The 22,334-nt window shown below is 38.3% G+C and overlaps 1 long non-coding RNA gene across 1 annotated transcript; it reads left to right on the forward strand.

Moving 5' to 3' along the window:
• Window positions 1-1,688: 1,688 nt before the first annotated feature.
• LOC116527214 lies at window positions 1,689-22,110 on the forward strand. The gene is made up of 3 exons (XR_004258426.1): window positions 1,689-1,873; window positions 18,031-18,036; window positions 22,039-22,110. It is a non-coding gene; the product is annotated as an uncharacterized LOC116527214 (long non-coding RNA).
• The last annotated feature ends 224 nt before the right edge of the window (window positions 22,111-22,334 follow it).

Here is a 22,334-nt window from a genome sequence, read left to right on the forward strand (position 1 = left end):
AAAATACTTTATAAATATGCAGGAATATAAAAATAATTAAATACATTATGGCATATAAATTACATAGTGGAATTTATAGCTGTTTTATAAATATTTTCCAAATATTTTGATTAATATGGGAAAAATTTTACTATAAAATTTTAAGCGAGAAAAACAGGATCAAATCATTATATACATAAAGATCTTATTTAAAGATAGATAATTACAGAGAGAAAGAAAGGGATAGCACAGGAAAAGGTTTATATGCATAAAAAGGACTATAATGAAACAAAACAAAAATAGCAAAAAGTATTTATAATCAAGAGAGTATGATCTTGGATTAGACAACAATTTCTTAGATATGATACCAAAAGTACCAGCAGCAAAAGAAAAATAGAGTGAATATCATCAAAATTTTGTACTTCAAAGGACACCGCCAAGAAAGTGAAAAGAAAACAAACAGAATAAGAGATTTTTGCAAATCATGTACCTTATAAGAGAACTGTATATAGAATACATAAATAATTATTACAACAATATAAAGACAAATAACCCAAGTTTTTAAAATGAGCAAAAGAGCTGATAGTTCTCCAAAGAAGACACACAAATGACCAATAGGCTCAAGATGTTCAACATGATGGCCATCAGGGAAAAGCAAACCTGCACAAGGAGATAGCACTTCACATTCACTGGAATGCTATTATCAAAAAGTCAGATAATAACAGGTACTAGAGAGGCTTTAGAGACATTGAAACCCTCTATGCTGCTGGTGAAAATGTAACATGGTATAGCCTCTCTGGAAAACAGCCAGGCAGTCCTCAATGGTTAAACACAGAGTTACCATAGACCAAGCAATTCCTTTCCTACGTTTACACTCAAGAGAAAAATATAGGTCCACACAAAAGTTGCACATGAATGTTCATAACAGTATTATTCACAGCCAAAAAGTGGAAGCAATCCATGAAGAAACCTTGAAAACATTATGCTAAGTGAAGGCAGCCAACCACACACACACACACAAAACCACATACTGCATGATTCTATCTATAAAAAAATATCTAGAATAGACAAATCTACAGTGAAAGAAAATAAATGAATGGTTAACTAGTGCTGGAGTGGAAAATTAATGGGAGGCAGTGTTGGGGGTCACATCCAGTGGGCACAGGGTTTCTCTTTGGGGTGACGGAAATCGTCTAAGGTCGATGGCAGTGATGGTTGCAGAACTTTGGGAATTCACCAAAAACCACTGAATTGTGTACTTCAAATGAGTGACTTGTATGTAATGTGAATTCTATAGTATTTCATAGAGCTAGCTTTTTAAATAAAAAAAAAACACCAAGGAAATAAGAATAATTAGTTTCATTATTTCATTTATTAACCCTATTCCAAGTTCCTACTGTGGCCTGTGGCAAACACAATGAAAGAAACTAAATAAAGTAAATCCTTTGTTTTTAAGGAGTTCACATGAATTAACACTAACTCATGCTAGAAGTAATCTAATTATAGATTATGCAGAAAGAAACAACCAGCACCAGCCACTGCAAAAACACACCAAATTGTAAAGACCATCAACAGTATGAAGAAACTGCATCAACTAACGGGCAAAACAACCAGCCAGCATCAAAATGGCAGGATCAAATTCAACATAACAATATTATCTCATAGCTTTAGAAAAAACATGGAAAATGTATTATCATTTCTTACTCCATTTTCTTTTTTAAGAAATCATAAATGGCTTCATCACTTAAGTATCTACTAAATCAGATGTGCATTTCCAATTGTCTTATGGAAACATCCACCTGGGTTTCCCATAATATCTCAGACCTAAGTGGGTTTTTTGCTGTTTTTGTTTTGAGACAGGGTCTTGCTTTGTCACCCAGGCTGGAGTGCAGTGGTGCAAACACAGCTCACCACAGCCTTAACCTTCTGGGCTCAAGCAATTCCCACCTCAGCCCCCCAAGCAGCTGGGACTGTAGGTGTGCACTACCATGTCAAGTTTAAGTTTTAAGTAACATTTTCATCCTCCATTCCTCCCCATTTTTGCCATACCAAATGCACACCTCTTCTGGTTTTCACATCTCAGAAAGCATATTGCACAGCATTCTCTCAGAAAGCAGGTTTAGAAACCTCAGAATCCCAAGTCTGCTCACTTCCCTGTGTCCTAATCCAGGCCATCACCAGGGTTTTATAATTCCACCACTTGAGTGTCTCTAGCATTCATGTTCCAGTCTCACACTGCCATCGCCCTGGTTCATGCCTTCACCATCTCTTGCTTGGGATAGTACAGCCATTTTCCAAGTGGTACCTCTAATTCCAGTTTCTCCTTCCCCTTTCTCATCCTCACATTGCAGTAAGGGTTAGCTGTCCTTCCTGTTTTAAACTGCATTTTTAAAAAGTTTAAAATGCACTTGAATACAGAAAATCCTGTAACTACAAATAAACGTATCTTAATATAACATAACTTTTACTGTAGTTTTATTTTCTGTTTAGAAATGAAGCATTTTGGCCTAAACTGAGTTCCCCCTTTTTCCTTCTCCAGTCCCACTCCCTTCTTTCTTGCCTCAAAAAATTGGGATGCATAGTTCTAGTCCATATACTACATATATATTATATATCCATATACACTGTAGTATATAGAGTTTTCACAACTCTGACTTCACAGTTCAAACATGTCCTTGAGAAAGAAGGAAATTAAATACAGAAAAGAATGATGAATAAAGAGTGTTATAAAAACAAATGCAAGTAAAAGCATGAATACACTAGGAATGAACATATCGTAATATAATGTAACTTTTACTGTAATTGTATTTTCTGTTTAGAAATGGATCATTTTGGCCAAAACTGAGTTCCCCCTTCATGTATATACTATATATCCATATATAGTATGTGTGTATATATATATATATATATGTGTGTGTGTGTGTGTGTGTGTGTGTGTGTACATATACATACACACACACACTATATCTATATACATACTATATATCCATATACCATATACTATATAGATCTATATACTCTAGTCCATATACTGTGTATATACTACATACATATATGTATGTATAGATAGCTACATATATACATATACATATATATATACACATATATATATATACATATATATATACACATATATATATATACATATATATATATATTATATAGCCATTCATATATATACAGATAGACAGATAGTGTAGGTAGCCAGAAAGAGGGTGGGTAGGTAGGTAGGCCGTTCATATATATACAGATAGACAGATAGTGTAGGTAGCCAGAAAGAGGGTGGGTAGGTAGGCAGGTAGATAGATAGTTGAAAGGATGGATAAATCCTCAAATTTCAATGGAGGTATGTTGATAAACTTAACACAAGTTGAAAATGTCATAAGTCAGCAATGCATTTTACACACCTAACCTACGGAACATCATAGCTTAGCCTAGCCTAACTTAAAAGTGCTCAGAACATTTACATTGGCCATTTGGGAAAATCATCTAACATAAAACTGACTTTATAATAAAGTGTTGAATATCTCATGTAATGTATTGAATACTGTACTGAAAGTGAGAAACAGAAAGGTTGTATGAGTCCTTGAACTACGGGTCCTACTGAATGTGTATTGCTTTCACACCGTCAAGTTGAAAAATCGTACGTCAAACCATTGTTAAGTTGGAGACCATCTGTATATGCAGATATATGTGTGCGGATATCCAGTACATTGTTATTAGAGGCATTCCTTGGTATTAGATTTTTTTATACTATTGTAAATGGTCTTTAAAATTTATTTTTGTTTCCATTACATATTACATAAATACGGTTAGTTTTTATATATTGAACTTCATTTTAGTGACCTTGTTAACTTCTTACTGATTTATAAATTATCGATGAAGGTTTTTTGCTTTTTGCAAGGTATGTTTAAAGCATTTAGTTACGGTGATTACTTACCTGTTTAATTACTGTCATCTTACTTTTTGTTTTGAATTTTTTTCTTACCTCACTTCTGTTGAATTACTCATTTTCCTTATTCCTTTTCATTTTATCTGCTATATTTTATTTTTCTGCCAAATTATGCATTCCACTTCTTTTCTCGTAATACCTACCCTTAAAGTTTCACATAGCATCTTAATTTTAATGAGTCTAGATTTCATTAGTATCTTTAATGTTTTACCAAGTAACCCAAGGACTCAATTCTCTCCCCCTCCCAACCCAAGTCCCTTGTTATCACTGTTTTGTGTCTTTTTTCTTAAATACCCATTGTTAGATGTTTTAATATTGCTTTCACTTGCATTTGTTTTTTATAGCTTTCTTATTTCATCATTCTTTTCTGTATTTAATTTTCTTCTTTCTCAAGGACACTTTTAAACTGTGAAGTCAGAGTTGTAAATACTCATACTTTTTAATTCATAGTTTGTCACTGTTTATTCTTTTATTTTTTCCTGCGTATAGTATTTTATACTGACAATTATTTTCCTCTGTACCTTGAAGACATTTCACTGTCTTATGTCATGCCCTATTGCAGATGCCAAGTGTATTATCTAACAGCCCTTCCTTGTTAGGTATTTGCCTTCCTCTCCAGAAGGTTATAAAATTTTCTTTAGGCTGTTTCACAGTTGTAGGTCTTGGTTATGTATTTTTATTTTGTTATGTACTTATTATATTCAGGAACTAATGTGGAATCACTTGAGTTTTGCAATACTCTCACCATTTGCACTTTGAATATTGCTTCTTTCTCATCTTTTATTTTCTCTTCTGACAGTTTTATTAGATATATGTTGGGTTTTCTTAATGTAGCCTCCATTTTTTCTTAGCTTCTCTTAAATTTTCCATCTCTACCCTTTTGTACTCAATTCTCCATCATTTCCTCAGACTAATACTCCAATTCACCCCTTTTTACTGTTTGATCTATTGCTCAACCCATTCGCTTTTTATTTAAATGACTGCAGTTCTAATTTTAGAAAGCCTCTTGTTTTCAAATGCTCTTATACAGTTTTATAAGAGCACTTGAAAAATGCTCTTATAAAAATATTTTATACAAGACTCCTATGATTGTCTTCTTTCCTTTGGCTCTTTGAACATCCTAAATGTCCTTGAATTGATGTTTCTGATTATTCTATAATTTCTAGTTCTTGGAACCTACATTCTACCATTTGTTGGGCCTAATTCTCTGTGTTGTTTCATTACTCACAGGCCTTACACTTTTTTTAGTGTGACTTCACCTTCAGTGGGGATTATTTTCTATTCAAGTTCTCTTAGGAAGAGTACCAATGTGATGATTGTAGATGTCTCTGCCAGAGGCCTCCTCATTTCTCCTGTTCCAAGACATTTTTCATGTTAATTTCTCAATACTGGGTTCCCCTATCATATAGATAGTGTAAATCCAGACCTCACATCTGCAGTGGCAATAGCCTGAAGTTCTAATTTCTCTTTGGTGATCTTTTTCTGATGGCACCAGAGATATGGCAAGTTTGTCATCAAACCTCTGAGCCACTGCGCAGTTGCTGTTCCCTTTTTAACTTACGCGGCAGCCGTTTGTAACTCCTGGCTTGGTGCATGTAGCTCAGATCTCAGAGTACAGTTTGAACTGCCTTCCCATGGGCTTAGAACTCTAACTGCTAGCATTTGGAGCTTAAATGTTTATTGCTTTCTCACATGGTCCATTTAAATGTCAGTTCCTGCTCACTGCCCTGCCTCTGAGTTCCCTCCTCATTCCTGACAGCTGAGGACTTCCATTTCTTGATTCTGAACCTGGAGTAGTTATTTACATTTTCATATTTTTTGACATGGCTCTGTGCTGAAGTAAAAGCCTGGGAAGTTGTTTTATATCAGCTCACTCAGTCATATTCATTCTATCCTTCTAAACAAAAATAAGGTCACATTGCCTTCAATGGGTTCCCATTTACTTGAAGAATAAAGACCATCTCTCCATTTGGCTGTTTTATAAACTTCATATTCAGGTAGAATTCTGGCTCCTCAACTTGACCTGTAGCCACACCTTTAATCCCCCCACCTCACACTGTAACCATAACGGCCCAAGCCTCATTCCTGAACATTCTATGTAACATCACAACTCCACATCTTTGTTTCAAGAAACTTAGGGGTAGCTTCTAGGTCCTATTTCTGTTTATAATAATGATTTTCTGTGACTTTCATCTAAGATCTGTGAGTTCTCCATTTCAGAAAGTGCAAAAACAAGGCAGCACAGTCAAATACATAATCCAGGTCACTAAACCACTTAACAAAAGCCATATAGGAGAGTAAAGCTGTCCATTCAAAAAGCCAGAAAAGCCCTGTGCAGCCAGGAGCAGCTGACCCAGCTGAAACGAATCGTTGAGTTTCACACCAATGCCACAGTCCTGCATAGACAGTATCCTGAAGTTCATTAAATCCTCAGAGCTTAGCTCCCTGCTCTACAACACCATTTGCTCTGCCCTCTTTGGCAAGAGCAGCCTGCTGAGGAGATAGCTGTTATAGTTTGTGTGCTTCATTAGAGCAAGGAAATATAGTTCAGTTTGCCCAAACAAATCCTAACTGCTAATGGGCCAAGATATTGTGAATGCAGAGTTAGAATTGCTGGGACAACAGAGAACTGAAGAGGGTGGGGGGTGAGAAGCACCTTAGAAACCAAAGAAACTGCGTTTGTAAGCTTCATTTTATACCACGTAGCAAGTGAATCAATAACTTGAAAATGTACAGTGAAGGCAAAAAGGAGTTGATTGCAATCTTCAAAGAATCGGCAAAAGGAAAAAGTAGGAGTGCAAATTAAACTCATTCAAAAGCGTCAGGACAGTTGGTTCAAACCTAAGAAGAATCAACTAGGCTAGCAAAAAATCATTATTCCCAGAAGAGATGAAAGAGGAAAGTAATAGAATATGAAATGTAAATACAAAAAAAGAAACCACCCAGATGTTTTGAGAATTTTTTTTTCACAGCATAATTCATGAGAATGCAAAATGGTATCCTTAGCAACACGGATGAATGTAAAAATGGAAGATCATCACCAAGGTAAAGGCAGGTGTAGTCATTAGGACAAGATCTGAAGACAAGAAAAATGACGTCCTGAACCTCTAGTTTTATACTATTATCCAAAGGCAAAGCCAATTTAATGTAAAAAAAAAAAAAAAAAAAAAAACATTCACATTTTACATTCATTTCTTATTTATTTTTCAGTTTGGATTTGTTAATCCATCACTTTTAATTTGCACTTAAATATGCATCCTTTTAACCTATGAGATTATTATGCAATAAGGAAATAAATTCAGCCATGACAGAACATTCTTCTCAATGAACCTTTCTCTTTCCACATGCACAGAGATGTAATTGCATGTGTACAGGCACACGTCCCTCAATCTTTGGAGTAAATATCTAAGGAATCTCCAAGGTGGGAGTCTTATCTGATTAGATGATATCTTTTTTCCTGAATCAACAGAAATTGTGTCGTTTGATGACATCCAATGTATACATATTTTTCTTTTATAGTTAGAGCTTTCTATATCCCAAGAACTTTTTTTTTAATTTTTAAGTTCAGGAGTACATGTTCAGGTTTGTTACATAAGTAGACTTGTGTCATGGGGGTTTGTTCCACAAATTATTTTATCACCCAGGTATTGAGCCCAGTATCCATTTGTTATTTTCCTGATCCTCTCCCTCCTCCCAGTCTCCACCCTCCAATAGGCCCTAGTCCGTTGTTTACCTCTACATGTCCATATTCCCTCATCATTTAGCTTCCACTTATAAGTAAGAACATATGGTATTTGGTTTTCTGCTCCCTTGTTAGTTTGCTAAGGAAAATGGCCTCCAGCTCCATCCATGACCATGATTCATTTTAAAAAATGAAATAGTTTACCTAAGTGTAAGTCCAACATTTATTCACATGTCCAAAATTTCTGGTTGTTAGGTGTTATGTTATCTTAACGCAAAACATCTGAGTGGCTCCTAGACCATACTCATACAAAGAGGAGAAATTTAAAACCCTTGAAAGCTGTCACTCAGCTTCCTATCACACTCACCTCTACACAAAGCAAGCTAAGTGACAAGGGGTGGCTTTTGGTAGCACATCAGCAGCATATAATTACAACCTTCCCTGAGGTTTCCTGGCAGTTGATTTAAGTCATACTTCAATAGTTTCACACTATCTGTCCTCCTAATAAAGGTGAAGAACCAACACTGAAGAAAAAAGAAGTGCTGGGTTGAAAACATGATCCAGATGGAGGCCTAACAGAACAACAACAAAAATCCATGTCTATGGCTATGGCTATGTTTTGTCCATATGCCTATATTTTGTCTGTACTTACACCTATATGATAATGTATACAAAATATTATTTTAGGTCTATATTTTTTCACATTTATACCATACATATATGAAGCTATATAAAATTATTTTGATTTTATATAAACACATATATATTTATATGAATCTGCATCAATGTCTTTGTCATTACATGTGTGTATGTGTGTGCATGTAAACAAAAACCCACCAGGTAAAGTAAAATCAAAGCATTCTCATGGTAGTTTCATCAAGATGCAATCTGAGATGTGTTTCTTCTACCCATCAATGAGATGCAACAAAAAAATAGCTAGGCATTAAAGGGTTATTTAATAGATATCCTACATACAATGAGAAAATAATCTTTCACTGATTTACAATTGAGAAAAAGTAAATTATAAACAAAGATGTCATAGGTTTGGTCCCCCAGGGAATGAGATTCTGAGATCAAAATGCATCTGCATGGTGTTCACTGGGGAGTGCCTTGGGAGCAGGACTCTTATGGGGCAGGAGGGCAGCAGGATAGGGCAAAGGGAGAAATTGACTCCAATTTAGCTTCACAAGAAACTTCAGCTGACCTCATAAGAAGTGATGGGGCTGAGATGGCCTTTCAGAGGTGTCCCAGATTGAGGCATGGGGGCTGGGCCCTGGCACCCTGCCTTGAGCAGAGATAGGACGTGGGCTGCCCCTGGTGTGGGGCATAACCTCTTCTGGGGAGGGCAATGCTCAGGGATGGACTCAGCCATGAGCCATCAGGAGGGGACATTCTCAGCAGCTGGGGAAATATGGTTCTCAGGACTAAAGGGGGCATGATCTGGGCACCAGAGTATCACTATAAGAGATTCATGAATCCATCTTATTTTTTGAGAAGGCTACGACTTATTACCCCAAATTATAAATCCACTCTTCTATGAGATATCCCTTCTTAACTTCATGATTTTTCCTTTTGACAATCTGACTTCTTAGGGCAGTGAGTCAATTGTAATCCAGCTTTTCCATATGAAAAAGTGCCCTTGATCACCTTGTAGAGAAATCTGATGGAAATAGAATGTTCGCACACTTTGTGGAAAGAGAGTGGGCTCCAGTTCCTGTATCTATAACACAGGAATAATAATAATAGCACCTACTTTACTGGGTGTGCAGAATAAATTTACCCATCAATGAGATGCAAAAAAAAAGTAGCTAGGCATTAAAGGGTTATTTAATAGATATCCTACATACAGTGCCTGTCACACAGTTAGCTTTTACCAGTATTATTATTTTTGGAAAACTCTGTGAGCTCAATATGGCTTGATGGTTACTATGCTTACTGAGAATCTGCTCCACAAACCACTTCAAGGGGCAGAGTCAGTAGCCGGTACTTGATTAGTAGATATGGCTTCAAAAGATGATTGACATTTGAAGGGCAGAAAGGATAGCTTTAGGTCAACTATTCTAAAATCAAAACCCTGATAGGTGTCAGATGTCCTCCAACCTTTAATCATTCATATGCATTGATTCTATGCCACAGATTAAGTCAGTCAGACACACCTGAGTGTACAATTTGCAGAGAGGTCAATAAATTAGATAGATTGCCAGGAAACAGCTCCATGTAAAGGTAGATCAACTATGGCTGCTTTATTGGAATGTTCATGTGGCCATGTTGGACTACGGGAACAATATTTCCTAACTAAATGATTATGTAGGTAAAGATTCCTTGGGCCTTCAGTCACTCTTTCATCATGTGCTGGAACACCCAATGCAGGGGTTCCCTGGTCAACTTCTCAGCATGGCAGTGAGAGTGACTGTTCACTCAATGATTGTCCTCAGCTTTCATGAAAGGGCCTCAGTCTTTCCCATATCTTACCTGACTGTACATGCTCATGGATCTGCCCTTCATCTGAAACCTAGCACATCTGCACCCCAGGTTCTGTCATCAGCTAGGACCCTTGACTCTCCACTCTACAGTCTCTCATGTTCTGATAAGAAAACTATTTCCAAGAAGATCCTGAATGACATTGGAATCATTCAGTCTTTACAGTTGGGGGCTCTTGCTCTATTTGAAAGAACTTTAGGGAATACATGAAAGCTATAAAGAAGACATCTAGATTTTTGTATTTATGTCCATATGTATATTCTTCTAAGAGACTGCTTAATGGTTTTAATCAGGTTGTCAAAAAGCTTTGTCCTGACCTGTTCTGTGTGATGGATAACACCTGGCTGAACCCATGACTGAGTTTATGTCTAGTTCTATCACTATTACCTGTGTAACCTTGGGCAAGTTACTTTGAGAGGTCTCGAGTTCCTAATCTGTAATAGGGGGATGATAATAGTATTTACACCTGGAGTTTCTGTGCAGAGTAAACAAGACAATCTCAGATATCTGGGTATATTCAGTTCTCAGTTTATATTTGTCATTATTATTCTTATTAAAGGATTCTCTATTCCAAAAATGTTCAGAAACGCTGCTGTGGATATTCTCAAACTCTTGTATGGAGTCAGACTAGCAGACCATCAGGGAGTTTTGATTTGGATCATGTTTGTTTGTTTGTTTGTTTGTTTAATTATACCATATTATTATGCCATTGACCTTCATCAAGGGAAGATACAAGAGCCCAACTGGTATCTACTTTTGTATCTATAGAAAAGGGGGCTGAAGACTCTGCCCATCATCATACAGTGTCCTTTCATGAGGGCCCCTGGAAGAAATATCCCTGCAAGGACACAGAGCAGCTACTCATGCACAGGGCTCATTAGTATTATTATCTGACAGAGCCCAGGCACTTGGAGACCAATGGTGTGACCACTGAGAAGCTCGGCACCACCTCAGGTCCAGCTCCAGCGAAAGCACAGGACTCTAGTGTATGCATTTCACAGTGTTAAACCCACCTCTAGTTTCCTAATTTTGTCACCCATGTTTGCTCCTTGGCTTTTGTTCCCTCAGTTGTTTATTTAATCCTACTGTCATTTACGTGGTTTTATGAACCACCTCAAATCCATTGAGGAAAAAAGTCATCATACACACAAACAGAGAAACAAATTCATACAGTGTGGATTGGTGTCTTATTTCCTATTATGCTATTTACTGTTTTATGGCAGTTTTCACTCCTGTTTAAGTGAATTTTGAACTTCCATTGTCATGAAAATATGAGAGGCAAGGGGTGCGAGATTAGTGGGCTCTGAGCAGATGAAAAAGCAATCAGGAGCTTTCTAAGATACCCGGTGGTGACAGCTTCCAAAACAAACAAAATTGTTCCCAGAAGAATATTATACAGGCAAGGAAAAATAAATCACTTTAAAATTAATCTTGTTTACATCCTAGAAAGGCATTTCTTGAAGGGCTAACATATTCTCAATTCTTAGTTCGATAGAACCCTACCCTCTTTGCTGCCTTTCTGAACATAAGCACTTTTAATATTCTAAATCTAACATTCCAAAGAGTATGGTCCTTGGGGTTTTCCATTTCAGAAGAGAATGGCAGCTGCTGGGTTTCCCTTAATAGAACAGAACAGAATTTCTATTTCATACATAAGCCCAGTGGGCTTGTGTACAAGAGCGAGTCTTGATAGGTCCAATACAAATTACAGAGGGAGGTTCTTGGATTCCCTCAAAACATCAGAAATTAATTAGTAGGTCTAATGCGTTAGAAGAATATGCAAAGGGTAGCTGTATTTTCTCACATCCAAATCCTGTGTTGGTAAAAGCATTTTCCTATCTTCACACTTTCTGCCGAGTGACAGCCTGCTCTGCAATGTCCAAAAAAATCAGAGGAAAATGGAAACAAATAGGCTGAATAATTGTAACATGCATAGCAATTACAATAGAAACAACTCACATCTGTGTTGTGCTTCACAGTTTGTGAAGTGCTTTCATAAACATTATGTTACATGATCCTAATAAAAACTCTGATTTCAAAGTCGACACTCCTTTACTGGTTTATAAGGTTGTTAGGAGTCTAACAGTTTCCCCTTCAAAATGTATATGTTGAAATCCTAACCCGAAGGACCTCAGAACATGACCTTCTTTGGAGAGAGGGCATTTACAGAAGTTATTAGGGTTGGGCCTTAATACAATACGACTGATGCCTTTGTAAAAACAAACAAACAAAAAAACAAACTTGGAGACAGCCACATACAGGAGAAGATGAAGGCAGAGACCACGGTGATACATCTACAAGCCAAGGAACACCAAAAATTCACCAGTAACCACCAGAAGCTGAGAAAGAGACATGACACAGATTCTCTCTCACAGTCCTCAGAGGGAATCGACCTTGCCAACATCTCAATCTAGAATTTCTAGCCTCCGAAAATGTGAGACAATAGTGTTTTTTTGTTGTTTAAGCCACTCTGTTTGTGGTAGTTTGTCATGCAGCCCAAGAAAACTAATACAAAGGCTCTTTGCAATCTGCTCTTTTCTCTCTGGCACCATCTCTCAACCTTCCTTCCAATGGACTCCACACTCCAGCCAAACTGAACATGCTAGACAGGAGACTGTCTGCAAAGAATCTGCTAGATGTTGTTAGGATTTAAGCACTAGAAGTACAGTGCCTTGCCTGTCAGAGATCATTGCACATTTCAGAATATTTTGGGGGACATCATCTTTCCTTTATTTTCTAGTTTCATGAGACGTACAACAAAGTTGATGGAGCCCTGCACTCACTCCACCATTAACTTGCCTGATTGATTCATAGAAAAAAGAATTACTACAAGAGGTAGTCTACATCTTTATCTCCAACAATTTGGAATACATCTTCTTTAAAAATTACCCTTAAGTCACATAAATAACTCAGAGGGTCAATTGTCCAACCCCAAGCCAATGCTGACGGTGACGGGTAGAAGCAGTGATGGAGGAGGACACAGAACGTAACTCCTACAAAAAGTCCTTTCTGCTACAGGGAGGACAGATTTGCTGGGATCATTTTTACAAAAATAATGCACCTTGAGGAAGATTTAAAGATGGACAGAAATTCTGTGGTATTTCTTCCCAAGCGTAAGCTCTGTATCTTCCTCTTGAGCTTAGATGGATGCTATGACCATCTCACCAATAGAATGCAAAATGTTGATTCATAGGCCAGGCCTTGAGAGACTGGCAACTTCCTCTTCCTGTCTAACATTTTTCCTCTACAACCTGATGGACTGTCTTGCACAGCTCACTCTAGAGACTATTGTTTGGATAGAAGAGGTAAAATAAGGAATAAATAATTTTTTTTATGAGCACCCCATTGAACTTGTGTCTAAAAAAAAAAAAATAGATTAATAACCTCTTGGAATGCTACAGGTGGCAGTGACCCTAAAGATCTTCCAGTCTGTTGTTCCTCCAAGTTTAAATCTCCTTCTAGGATTCAAGAGAACTGGTGGATATAGAAGTTCAGATTGTCTTCTGCATGAATGATGATGTATACCTTAACTTGATATAATGGAAGAATATGGTTTGGCTCTTTGTCCCCACCCAAATCTCATATTGAATTGTGATTCCTAATGTTGGGGGAGGGACCTGGTGGGAGGTGACTGGATCACAGGGGCAGATTTCCACCTTGTTGTTTTCATGATAGTGAATTCTTATGATAGTTGGTGGTTTAAAAGGGTGTGACATTTCCCCTTTTGCTCTCTCTCCTGTTGCCCTGTGAAGACGTGCTTGCTTCCTCTGCACCTTCTGCCATGCTTGTAAGTTTCCTAAGGCCTCCCCAGCCATACTTCCTGTGCAGCCTGTGGAACTATGAGTCAGTCAAACCTCTTTGCTTCATAAATTACCCAGTCTCAGGTAGTTCTTTATAGCAGTGTGAGAAATGGACTAATATAAAGAACCACGAGCTTTGGAGGTAAGTGTACTTTGACATAAAACATAATGACTGTGTGGCCTTGAGCAAGTTGTTTAATTTCTCACAAATTCAGTCACCTTCTTTCTGAAATAGAGTGTTAAAATGTCTTATCTTCAGGGTAGTTGTGAGTAGCAAATTGCTGCTTATGCCAGTGTCACAAGGTATACGAGTGTTCAATAAGTACACCCTCTCACCGTTCAGGCCTGAACACACCCTCATGTCCACTCAGAACCTTCATCAGGAAAGGTGATATAGCTGGAATATTTCAGACCCACATGACAATATGGACAATCTCTGAATTAAAATATACATTTTACAGCTTTGAGAGGGCAAAGCAGGAAGATCACTTGAGGCCAGGAGTTCGAGACTAGCCTGAGCAACATAGTAAGAACCTGTCTTTACAAAAAATCAAGAAACAATTAGCTGGATGTGGCAGCACTGCCTTTAGTCACATCTACTTGGGTGGCTGAGGTGGCAGGATCACTCGAGCCCAGGAGATTGAGGCTGCAGTGAGCTATGATTACACCACTATACTCCAGCCTGGGTGGCAAAGTGAGACCTTCTCTCTAAATATTTATGTATGCATGTATACATACATCTATCTTAAAAAGCACCAAAATCATGTACCTAAAGTGTTCTGTTCCTTCAACGAAGGGATCCTATGTAAGGCCCTAGAGGGTAGAGCTGCTTTGTACTCCTGTGAAAATTTGAAGGTCCAGACCCTGGACCTGCTCTACCCTCCAGGATATCAAAGGACATAAGAGACAAACAAAGCAGCCAGGCACAGTGGCTCATGCCTATAATCCCAGCAGTTTGGGAGGCTGAGATGGGCGGATCATCTGAGGTTAGGAGTTCAAGATCATCCTGGCCAACATGGTAAAACTCTGTCTCTACTAAAAAATACATAAGTTAACCAGGCATGGTGGTGCATGCCTGCAATCCCAGCTACTCAGGAGGCTGAGGCAGGAGAATCGCTGGAACCTAGGAGGCAGAGGTTGCAGTGAGCCCAGATCACGCCACTGAACTCCAGCCTGGGTGACAGAGCAAGACTTTGTCTCAATTTAAATAAAAATTTTAAAAAAAGGTCAGCCTCTCTTATGTTATTATCTCCACTTTACAAATGGGGACACTGAGGTTTAGAGAGGTGAAGCGACTGAGACAAGGTCACATAGAGGGTCAGGGGCAGGACCCTCAGACCCCAGGCATCCTGGCTTTTCCTTGGGAACCAGAACTAAAATCTTTGCATGGCATGTAAGAAGATAGGGATCATTTTATATTCCAGATTTCCTTAGGAAACTACACAGATTGAGATGGAGCAGGGACTCCTCTTAGGGGCCTGCCAGGGTCCCCAAGCATGGAAATAAAGAAAAAAATTTGAGTTCCTTCAAGGGAAATTTCAGACACCTACCTAGGCTTGAAAAGTAAACGAACAATCTGATAAAGCAAACGAGATATTAATAGTAGTCTCCCAAGCAAGTCAGAGTCACAAGGTGTTTTGGTTCTCTACAAAAACTAAAAGAAAGCATGTTAACATTATCTTCTTGAGTTGTTTTATAGAAATCCGGACCCCTAGAAGATGGAGAATGCCAACCGCTGTCATGTAGACCTCAGAAAAGGGGGAGCTGTGGGCTGAACTCCAACCACCACTCTTTGTTCTGCATTTCTTCCTGATGGGCCTGAAGAGATTCATGCCTATAGGCCAAACCTGAACATTTCTTTCTGCTGACCCCAAGTTTTCTAGCAAACAATCTCTGAATCTACCTATGAGCTATAAAGTCCCTGCTTCAAGGTATCCAGCCTTTCGGACCAAACCAATTTATAACCTCCATGTAATGATTTATGATTTTGCCTGTAACTTCTACTTTCCTGAAACATACACCTGCCTTTTAAAGTCCTTGCTTGTAAGCCATTGAGAAGTTAAGATCTTAAGCTTTAGCAGCCCATTTTCTTTGCTTGGTGCTCTGAAATCATGCCTCACTTTCTCTTGCAGCAAATCCTGGTGTCCATGTGGCTTTTTCTGTGCACTGGGTAAGTGGACCCAAGTTCAATTTGGTAACAAGGTAAGCACCAGGGGTGGAAGCTGAGACCTCTGGGAGAACTAGTGAGTCATAAAGAAGGGAATTTGTTTCTTCAGTAAGGGAGGCAGGGAGACGAAGAGAGAATGAAGTAGAGATAAGGAGACATCAAAGGGAAGTCCTTTTTTGAATGATCTCTCTCCATAGCCCCCAAATTGTCAATAAAGGTTACTAAAATCAGAAAATGTTATTAATGTGGCTGTTCTTACAGGCACTGGTTGAGAAAGAGGTGGTATTCTGTGGCCAGGCCGAAGCAGGCTGAAGCTGTCACACCTACTCAGGAGCACTGAGGCTGAGGATCTCATGAGGAAGAAAGTCCCAGGGCTTCCTAGCTCTCCTACAGAGGACTTTGGGGCATCACAAGCTGGAAACTGAGTCAGGCCCAATGTAATCAGCTATTCAAAGAGTAAGTAGCTCACCTGACATCTATGTTACAAGTGGGAAAATCAAGTGATAGCCAGGTGCCTTTTAACAATCAGATAAAAGATGTATCTTTACATATTTATCATCAAAAGAAACATGCATATACATGTTAAGATCATGAGACACTTTTAGAGATCTCACGCTTTCAGGTTAAGGTGATCAATTACACATTTATTTAATTGACTTCATATAGGTTAGGTTCATTCTACCTTGAGCAAAGTATGCATTCCACATTTATTTCAGGAAATATAAAAGTTTGTTCTGAAATCTGACAGAATGAAAGCCAAAGCCTGTATTATCTATGAAATGATTCACAGTTGTTAACAAATATCAAATCCTCCCTAAAATAGATAACTGCAATTTTGTCAGCTAAATGAAAACATTAACAACAGCTTTCTCTGCTTTCGTAAGCAAAAGTCTGAGGGAAAAATGTGTTATTCTTTAGTGAAAACTTGAGCTTTGCTTACACCCCTATGATTGGAAATAGGTAGAGAATAGACCAAGATGGGTCAGTTTCCTTAAGAATCAACTTATCTCAGAAGCCAAGTTATTATATAAAAGATTTTTTACCACCCCCTCCCCCACCAATGTCCATTTCATAAGCGTTAGGATATTCCCCAAAACATGTAAACATTTCATGACTGGTGATATCAGTGAAATCAGCAAGAGGTAAGCATTTCAGAACTGGAAATGAACTAGCCTCCACTTAAAAAGCAGCACCAACAGGTGGGAAGACACGATACGTTTCTTTCTGCACTATGGTCTAGAAAGAAATGGCTTAAATGCAACTTGGAAAGTGAAGTTTAAGAAGGTCTCAAAATTCTATGGACTAACGTTGTTAAAGGGTATTTTTAAAATTGAAGACTATTTAGAAGTGCAATAGTTTCCTCTTAACAAGCATCTGGGTACTTTTAAAAGCAATGATTTTACATTAATGGTCAAAATGCCTTTGATGAATGACTATTAAAATTAATTTCACCTCATGTGAACCGTGGGGAGAAAAGGTCAAAATGAAATTATCTCCTTGGCTTTTAAGAGCCCTTACTGGCAGAGCCCAAATTACCTCCATCAGCTTCGAGCCCACAGCTAGGGGTGTGCTTTGTGCCTGCCTGTGGCTGGCCTGTGTGGTAGGTCAGGAGGCAGCTGCAGCAACAGTTCCGGCCACAGGGGAGCAAGAACCCAGGTCTAGACAGCAGGTGCGCTTCCGCGTGGACATTTTATATGCAAAAATGTGCATGGTTAGCAACTATCAGTGTGTTTCAGGCAATGGATTGACAGCCAAGACATTGTTTTTCTTGCCAAGAATGTGCTCAATAGAAGTATGTTTAATTGTACTACATTTTCATTGAATGGCTAGACTTTTCCTGGAAGTAATGCAAACTGTCCAGGAAGCAAACAGGACCAGAACTGGAAGATAAGGAGGGAAAAGTAAAGACAGGCATGAACAGGAATGTGCCTTCTTGGCTCACACAGACATTTAACCTTTAGCCAGGAAGCCATCAGTGACATGGAATTAATATGCCCAAGGCAAAAGCACAAAACGCACTAGGCATGTGGTATCTGGGCGTGGTATAGGGATCTCCTCTTGTGGGCTGCTGTGCCATGGGTAGAAATGGGTTCTCTGGGTCCTCCCCACTCACTGTGAGGTCATCCTTGTGACCACAGTGAGACAACTGAGCAGTTAGAAATCTCATCCCGACAGAAGAACATGCACAGGAATGGGAATGAAACACACACATTCCTAATCAATACAAGAGAACCATGCACGAATCTTCACTTGTTTCTTCTGTGACATGATCTGGAGCATAAAAGACTTCCCTACTGACTGTCATCCCTTCTCCTACGTGGGAAGTGATAATGTTTCCTGGACAATTGCACAATCCACTGGTGTGACAAACTGTAAGGCATTGTAAAAAATGGCTAAAGAAAACCCATTGGCACCATTTAAACATAATACTGACTCAGAGAAGAAAAGCAAACAAATCTCAGAGAAATGCAATTCTATAGAATGGAGCAGTTGTAAGGCCATAGAAGCTTAGAGTTTTTACCCACATTCTTACTTTAAAACAAAAAGAGTAAGAAGAGGGTAATATTTTAATAGCAACAACATTCAAGTTAGATCCATTCAAAAAGACTAATATATGGAAAGCTTACTATAAGAGAACTAAATTAACCATATTTACTCATGGTTCAAAACAACATATTCCTTACTTTGCAAAAGGATTCACTGTAGTTCTCCTTGAATAGCAGGCTTCTGTAGACATCCAAAGCATAGCATGGCTCTGAAAGCATGATTTACACGTGAATATTCTGGAATAAGTATGGCAGAAAGTGAAAAGGTTTGCACTTTTCGTGACCCCACTGGCTGGGTTAAATGTTTGTTTTGTCCTCCAGTGTCCTGGCTCACAAAGATATCATAAAATGATCACCCTAATGAGAGACTTCCTATTTAATTCATTTCTAGGACACTTAACAGCTTTTACAGGTGAAAGTCATGACTATTTCCACAGATATCAATATTTTTCCAAGACAAAATATGGTATGGATGTAGCTCAAATTGCAAATCAAAGGAAACTCTTGCAATGGGTTTCCTAAGTATAATTGGAAATATAAATTATTCTGGGTTAGTCTTCATTGACGGTGTCTAGATAACAAAGAAAAAAAATCAGTTCTTATGTGGTGGAAATATAAAACAGTAATCCTGATGTTGGCTGTGATATTCCTAACTCCCAATAAAATTCTCACCATTGGGATCTAGATGCACCTAGCCGTAGCCTTGTAAATGCAACTACTAAAAAGATATTTTTCAATATGTTACTTCCTGGAAGGCAATTGACAGAAATTACTATGGTATATATCACATGAACAAAAACACACAATAAAATTACTTTTTTTCTTTCATTTTCTTTTATACAAAAGTGGTACTTAAACTATAAAACAATGTTCACAAAATAATTGAAGAAATTAGAGAACTGATTGGATATTTGATGATATTAATGAATTTAATTTTTAAGGTGTGATATTGGTACTGTGGTTTTATTAACATCAAAGGATCCTTATCCTCTAGTGATATATTTCTAAGTATTTAGGAACAAAATAACATAACATCTGGCTTTTTTATTTTTTCTCAAAATAACTCATTGTGATGAGGCAAGGGGGAGGTGAGTGGGAATTTAGATGAAATACAACTGGCCATACATTCTTAATTGTTGAGGTTGGATGAGGTGTACACACAAACTTATTCTTCTCTCGTTTTGTACAGGTTTGAAATTTTTCATTATACAAACTTTTTTAAACCAATATTCAAAGAGCCAACAATTATTATGACCAGAAATTATATGATTATTAAGAATGTCTATAGCAATAAACCAAATTAACAGAATTCCTGAAAGACAGCTAGTTATAGATATCAAAATAGTCTTTTTTTCCTCTCATTTTACTTGGTAATACAATAGGGATAACCACTTATTCTTTAAAAGGGAACTATTTGCCCAGGCATGGTGGCTCATGCCTGTAATCCCAGCACTTTGAGAGGCCACGCCAGGAGGATCACTCGAGGCTAAAAGTTCGAGACCATCCTGGGCAACATGGAAAAACCCTGACTCTACAAAAATATATAAAAATTAGCTAGGCGTGGTGGCACATGCCTGTAGTTCCAGCTACTGGGAGGTGCTGAGGCAGGAGAATGGCTTGAGCCCCCGAGGTCGATGCTGCAGTGAGCTAAGATCACGCTACTGAACTCCAGCCTGGGTGACAGAGGAGGACCCTGTATCAGAATTATTTTAAAGGGAGCTATTTTCACCAAATGAAATTTCTACACAGTATTTACTACAAACATCACCTATGACCATATGCTAACAGCTTAGAAAGTGTTGGAGAAATAGTACTTATGACAGTTTCCATACTTGTAGCCAAAGTTGGCCATTTCTTAGTAATGGAACTCAGGGTCAGTGCAGTTATGAGTGTTTAAAATATCAAGTACAATCTGAAAAGCTCAAAAAAGCTCTACATTACCAATCACATTATATCTGATAGCACTTACTGAGTTGCTAGAATGGGCTACATACCTCGCCAAGGCTTCACTCACTTCACCTCACTTAATGCTCATTAATACCCTATGACATGGATTCCATTATCGTCCCATTGTGCGGAAGAAAATTCCAAGTCTCAAGAAATTTATGTCAATTTACCAGGCATCTTTCAGGTGGCATAAGGCTAAACTAGGATAAGGGCCTAAGAATATTTGATTTTAGAGCCTGCATTCACGGCAGATTCCGCATGATATATCTAGAGAAAAAGGAAATGCTTACAAATGGCAGATTTTTGTTCTCAGATAATCAGTGTACTGTACAATATCCGGTTACTCACACAGCAGTCTTTTTCAGAAATCAAACTGCAAGAGTTGAATCACCAAAGATTAAAAATAAATGTCCCCAACATTGTTAAGAATCACCAGCCTCTAATACTGATGCCTTAACTAGATCTACTGCAGTAAAACTACCAAAAAAAAAAGGAAGTTATTTCTCTTTTCACTTACAAATTTATTTCACAATCAGGGAAAGGGAAGTAGAAAAGACAAAGTTTTCTCATTTGGTCTCAAGTTTTATTAAGAATTATAAAGATGCAAAAGGAGCTTTGCTTTTTATCAGCAAATGCCAGCTCATTAACCCTCTTGCGCTATAAAGAAATATATCAACAATTGTCTCTTTTGACCTGAACTCATCTCTTTAAGGTCACCGAGTTCTACGGCCATCTGAAGCCTCAAGTAAAAGAACCTGGATAATAGTAATAACATGTCACTGGGTTTCATCTAAAATGTGCCGTTGAGTGTTTCAACCATGAAAGAGCATAATGAGGGTGCTTTTTGTTATGTCCTTGTTGACGTTTCCCCGTCTCTGTCCTACCGCTATAGATAGAGCTGGCTGACAGGCGCTGCCCACAGTAATTAGCCATGGTAATGAGTATTGTCAGGAAGCTGCTGTCTCCAAAATGTGCATGTGTCATCACTCTCTACAATGCATATCAAAATCCCATCAGAAAGCAAATTATTTGCTATCTGACCTTCCATTAATTAATTAAAGTCCCACATGGGGGCAGAGGAAGGTAGAAACAAAGGTTAATGTCACAGTGGATACTTCGCAGCAGAACTAGAGGATCCCTACCAAGCCTTTGCTGGAAACCTTATGTCTAAACTTTGGGCATTTGAAGATTGGCACTGGACAGGAATTTAAAACCCTGAGCTCCAGCTCTACCTTTAGCCCCACGCGACTGAGTGACCTTGGACAACACATTTCCTCCACTGAGAACTCCTTGGTGAACAAAGGCCTATGAATTCCATGATGGTTTTCCCAGCACAGAAATTGCATGTTTCTCCCATTGGGCTATCAACAAATTGCAATGAAGAGAATCTTAATTTTTCTCAAATAACCAATTATGGTTTTTTTTTCTTTCCTTTCCAGAAACAGTGTCTTGTCCTGCTGCTCCGCTAGAGTGCAGTGGTGCAGTCACAGCTCACTGCAGCCTCAAACTTCCCAGCCCAAGCAATTCTCCGAACTCAGCCATCAAAGTAGGTGGAATTACAGGTGTGTGCCACTGTGCCTGGGTAATTTTTTCATTTCCGTTTTGTAGAGATAGGGTGATTTGTTGTCCAGGCTGGTCGGGAACTCCAGGCCTCAAGTGATTCTCCCACCCAGATCTCTCAAAACCCTGGTATTACAGGTGTGAGACACTATGCCTAGCCCCAAAATCAATTATGTTTAACAGAGGACTTACCAATGAAGAAAATACTAAACACAAGGTA

This window comes from Sapajus apella, unplaced genomic scaffold, assembly GCF_009761245.1.
Source record: "Sapajus apella isolate SASKATOON/1434 unplaced genomic scaffold, GSC_monkey_1.0 scaffold53, whole genome shotgun sequence".
NCBI classification, from domain to species: Eukaryota; Metazoa; Chordata; class Mammalia; order Primates; family Cebidae; genus Sapajus; species Sapajus apella.